The sequence below is a fragment of the Temnothorax longispinosus genome, chromosome 1, assembly GCF_030848805.1.
Source record: "Temnothorax longispinosus isolate EJ_2023e chromosome 1, Tlon_JGU_v1, whole genome shotgun sequence".
Classification (NCBI taxonomy): domain Eukaryota; kingdom Metazoa; phylum Arthropoda; class Insecta; order Hymenoptera; family Formicidae; genus Temnothorax; species Temnothorax longispinosus.
Genome location: NC_092358.1, coordinates 9,207,547 through 9,213,416, shown reverse-complemented (window position 1 = coordinate 9,213,416; position 5,870 = coordinate 9,207,547).

Here is a 5,870-nt window from a genome sequence, read left to right as displayed (position 1 = left end):
CAATCCACATCGCCGAGGACTGTTAATTATCCTGGAGTATTACCTCCTTAACCGCAGAAGAAGAACCGATCAACGAAGGCGTTCTGCCGGATCGAGTAATTTCGCATCACCAGAACGTCACAGTGTCATAAATACCGGCAAACGAGTCGTAGAGATACCGCTCGTTACCGACGGTCGAGCTCGTAGAAGTAGAAACATACTTTACCTCCAGCCCGTCCTACGCATTCATTCCTACACCTTCTTCCAAACAGGGTCATAAACGCACCCTCCTTCGAAATCACCCAACCTCACCTGGTCTTTCCACCTTAGGGCCTAGAATGACCAGTAGCGCTAAAAAGGCTCGCCGAATAATGGCGACGTTCTTAAGTAAGTCACGCGCCGTCAAATAAAAGAATTGCTTCGCCTAGATCACTTAAACGACGAAGAAAGAAAGCATGTACGTGACCTTATAGAAACATATAGCGGCTTATTTCGTCTGCCCGAAGACAAGCTGCATCATACCGATAAAATAACGCACAAAAAACCGACCACCGACGATATTCCTATAAATACAAAACAATACCGATTCCCGCCAATGCACAAGGAAGAAATCGACAAACAAGTAAAGGATCTCTTAGCTAACGATGTGATTCAGCCATCGACTTCCCCGTACAATTCTGGCTTAATATAATAATCAAACTTACAAGTTTACAATAAATTTATGTTTTGTTCTTGTGTTACAGTTGCGTTATCTATAAAATATGATGAATACCAATAATATTCAGCACGATATAAAATCTAGCTCCAAAAACTTGGACGAATATGGACTTGTAATGATATTTAAAGACATATTCGGAGTAAATTCTCAAAATAAATTTTCAATTTCGATGCCTAGACCGTAAAAAAGCAATGCGACTGGATAAAAAGAAACATAGCAGAATTCTTTCCAAACATGCCGCAATCTTTACACAGCGTTATTCCAGCGTTCTTTTGCCAATTAAATGATGACTAAACCTTGGAAAAGTTACCTGAATGGATGGATATGCATAAATATTGCTGGGGACAAAAATTTGTACAGAAAAATTACACCGCGATAATCTTATCCAAAAAAATGGGCCTGATGTATATTTATACATTTCAAGGAGAACTAGGGCCAATTATTTTGGGAGAACACAGCCATACGCCGTATTTAGGATTCCAAAAGTAAGTATCCTTCTAAAAAGCGGTATCTCTACGTCTCGATTGCTGGTATTTATGACACTGTGACGTTCTGGTGATGCGAAATTACTCGATCCGGTAGAACGCCTTCGTTGATAGGTTCTTCTTCTGCGGTTAAGGAGGTAAAACTCCAGGATAATTAACAGTTCTCGGCGATGTGGATTGTGGCTTCTCAGATCCGTTCAGGATATCAGGTATTCAATGATCTTTTGAACTCTTCTCCAAGATTTAAGAGTATAATTTTTATTACAAAACTTTTGATACAAGTGTTTTATGTAAGGGCGGAACAAGTATAAGATATGTAGTCGCTTTCTTGGCTCGCTCCACTCTCCGCATTGGAGGCGGAAAATTTACTTTTAAATTGAATTAAATTAAATTAAATTATTACACAAATGCATTTATTAATGCACAAATTATTGCACAGCACAAAATACTTACACCGTTGCACGGATAAGTAATTTTGAGTTGCATCTTGCCCACACTTTTTAAAAATATCTGCCTCTTCTTCTTTGGTGGACTCTGGGTCGGTAAAACTTCCGTCTTGATGTCCAGACGGTTCAATGTCACCACGGGAACTAAACCGGACTCCGGTACGTTCTCGTGATTGCTTGCTTCCACGAGACGCGACCTGGTGGATGAGTCAGATTGTGGTTCATCCAATGCAGGCTGCTCGCGCCTTCGGACTTTTCTTTTTGTCCAATTCCATTGTTATTTCCACGAGTAAGGGGAATAACAGGTCAAGGAATTTTTGAGGATGTTTATATATAAATACAATATTTTAGAAGGATACTTACTTTTGGAATTCTAAATACGGCGTATGGCTATGTTCTCCCAAAATAATTGGCCCTAGTTCTCCTTGAAATGTATAAATATACATCAGGTCCATTTTTTTGGATAAGATTATCGCGGTGTAATTTTTCTGTACAAATTTTTGTCTCCAGCAATATTTATGCATATCCATCCATTCAGGTAACTTTTCCAAGATTTGGTCATCATTTAATTGGCAAAAGAACGCTGGAATAACGCTGTGTAAAGTTTGCGGCATGTTTGGAAAGAATTCTGCTATGTTTCTTTTTATCCAGTCGCATTGCTTTTTTACGGTCCAGGCATCGAAATTGGAAATTTATTTTGAGAATTTACTCCGAATATGTCTTTAAATATCATTACAAGTCCATATTCGTCCAAGTTTTTGGAGCTAGATTTTATATCGTGCTGAATATTATTGGTATTCATCATATTTTATAGATAACGCAACTGTAACACAAGAACAAAACATAAATTTATTGTAAACTTGTAAGTTTGATTATTATATTAAGCCAGAATTGTACGGGGAAATCGATGGCTGAATCACATCGTTAGCTAAGAGATCCTTTACTTGTTTATCGATTTCTTCCTTGTGCATTGGCGGGAATCGGTATTGTTTTGTATTTATAGGAATATCGTCGGTGGTCGGTTTTTTGTGCGTTATTTTATCGGTATGATGCAGCTTGTCTTCGGACAGACGAAATAAGCCGCTATATGTTTCTATAAGGTCACGTACATGCTTTCTTTCTTCGTCGTTTAAGTGATCTAGGCGAAGCAATTCTTTTATTTGATCGGCGCGTGACTTATTTAAGAACGTCGCCATTATTCGGCGAGCTTTTTTAGCGCTACTGGTCATTCTAGGCCCTAGGGCGGAAAGACCAGGTGAGGTTGGGTGATTTCGAAGGAGGGTGCGTTTATGACCCTGTTTGGAAGAAGGTGTAGGAATGAATGCGTGGGACGGGCTGGAGGTAGAGTATGTTTCTACTTCTACGAGCTCGACCGTCGGTAACGAGCGGTATCTCTACGTCTCGTTTGCCGGTATTTATGACACTGTGACGTTCTGGTGATGCGAAATTACTCGATCCGGCAGAACGCCTTCGTTGATCGGTTCTCCTTTTGCGGTTAAGGAGGTAAAACTCCAGGATAATTAACAGTCCTCGGCGATGTGGATTGTGGCTTCTCAGATCCGTTCAGGATATCAGATATTCAATGATCTTTTGAACTCTTCTCCAAGATTTAAGAGTATAATTTTTATTACAAAACTTTTGATACAAGTGTTTTATGTAAGGGCGGAACAAGTATAAGATATGTAGTCGCTTTCTTGGCTCGCTCCACTCTCCGCATTGGAGGCGGAAAATTTACTTTTAAATTAAATTAAATTAAATTAAATTATTACACAAATGCATTTATTAATGCACAAATTATTGCACAGCACAAAATACTTACACCGTCGCACGGATAAGTAATTTTGAGTTGCATCTTGCCCACACTTGTTAAAAATATCTGCCTCTTCTTCTTTGGTGGACTCTGGGTTGGTAAAACTTCCGTCTTGATGTCCAGACGGTTCAATGTCACCACGGGAACTAAACCGGACTCCGGTACGTTCTCGTGATTGCTTGCTTCCACGAGACGCGACCTGGTGGATGAGTCAGATTGTGGTTCATCCAATGCAGGCTGCTCGCGCCTTCGGACTTTTCTTTTTGTCCAATTCCATTGTTATTCCCACGAGTAAGGGGAATAACAGGTCAAGGAATTTTTGGGGATGTTTATATATAAATACAATATTTTAGATGGATACTTACTTTTGGAATCCTAAATACGGCGTATGGCTATGTTTTCCCAAAATAATTGGCCCTAGTTCTCCTTGAAATGTATAAATATACATCAGGCCCATTTTTTTGGATAAGATTATCGCGGTGTAATTTTTCTGTACAAATTTTTGTCTCCAGCAATATTTATGCATATCCATCCATTCAGGTAACTTTTCCAAGGTTTGGTCATCATTTAATTGGCAAAAGAACGCTGGAATAACGCTGTGTAAAGATTGCGGCATGTTTGGAAAGAATTCTGCTATGTTTCTTTTTATCCAGTCGCATTGCTTTTTTACGGTTCAGGCATCGAAATTGGAAATTTATTTTGAGAATTTACTCCGAATATGTCTTTAAATATCATTACAAGTCCATATTCGTCCAAGTTTTTGGAGCTAGATTTTATATCGTGCTGAATATTATTGGTATTCATCATATTTTATAGATAACGCAACTGTAACACAAGAACAAAACATAAATTTATTGTAAACTTGTAAGTTTGATTATTATATTAAGCCAGAATTGTACGGGGAAGTCGATGGCTGAATCACATCGTTAGCTAAGAGATCCTTTACTTGTTTGTCGAATTCTTCCTTGTGCATTGGCGGGAATCGGTATTGTTTTGTATTTATAGGAATATCGTCGGTGGTCGGTTTTTGTGCGTTATTTTATCGGTATGATGCAGCTTGTCTTCGGGCAGACGAAATAAGCCGCTATATGTTTCTATAAGGTCACGTACATGCTTTCTTTCTTCGTCGTTTAAGTGATCTAGGCGAAGCAATTCTTTTATTTGATCGGCGCGTGACTTACTTAAGAACGTCGCCATTATTCGGCGAGCCTTTTTAGCGCTACTGGTCATTCTAGGCCCTAGGGCGGAATGACCAGGTGAGGTTGGGTGATTTCGAAGGAGGGTGCGTTTATGACCCTGTTTGGAAGAAGGTGTAGGAATGAATGCGTGGGACGGGCTGGAGGTAGAGTATGTTTCTACTTCTACGAGCTCGACCGTCGGTAACGAACGGTATCTCTACGTCTCGTTTGCCGGTATTTATGACACTGTGACGTTCTGGTGATGCAAAATTACTCGATCCGGCAGAACGCCTTCGTTGATCGGTTCTTCTTCTGCGGTTAAGGAGGTAAAACTCCAGGATAATTAACAGTCCTCGGCGATGTGGATTGTGGCTTCTCAGATCCGTTCAGGATATTAGATATTCAATGATCTTTTGAACTCTTCTCCAAGATTTAAGAGTATAATTTTTATTACAAAACTTTTGATACAAGTGTTTTATGTAAGGGCGGAACAAGTATAAGATATGTAGTCGCTTTCTTGGCTCGCTCCACTCTCCGCATTGGAGGCAGAAAATTTACTTTTAAATTAAATTAAATAATTAAATTATTACACAAATGCATTTATTAATGCACAAATTATTGCACAGCACAAAATACTTACACCGTCGCACGGATAAGTAATTTTGAGTTGCATCTTGCCCACACTTGTTAAAAATATCTGCTTCTTCTTCTTTGGTGGACTCTGGGTCGGCAAAACTTCCGTCTTGATGTCCAGACGGTTCAATGTCACCACGGGAACTAAACCGGACTCTGGTACGTTCTCGTGATTGCTTGCTTCCACGAGACGCGACTTGTAAATAAACTTTTAACTTTTTTCTTACATTAAAGTAATAACATTTTTTGATACAGGTTTTTAACAGATTACATAAAAGTAACATCTTTTTAAAAAGCATTTTTTTATATATGTACTTAATGTCTTTTTACCTTATTTTAAAATTGTTTTAATAAAACTAAGAAATAGAATATGTACTTACTTCCTACAGACACTATCGAATATTTTTTTCAGAGGCAAAGACGTCGAGTTGCTCTTGGCCCTTACGAGTTTTGTTTCCGCGTCTAGCATGCTTAATTTCGTTTTACACAACCGAGAGTATAATTGCCACTTAGTGATGTTAGCTGCTGTAAATTTGTAGCTGGCCTGTGTTGTGACAGCAAGAGAGTACGAGTATTATAAACAATACGTTGACTTTTGTCAGAAGTAGCTAAAATCGGTAA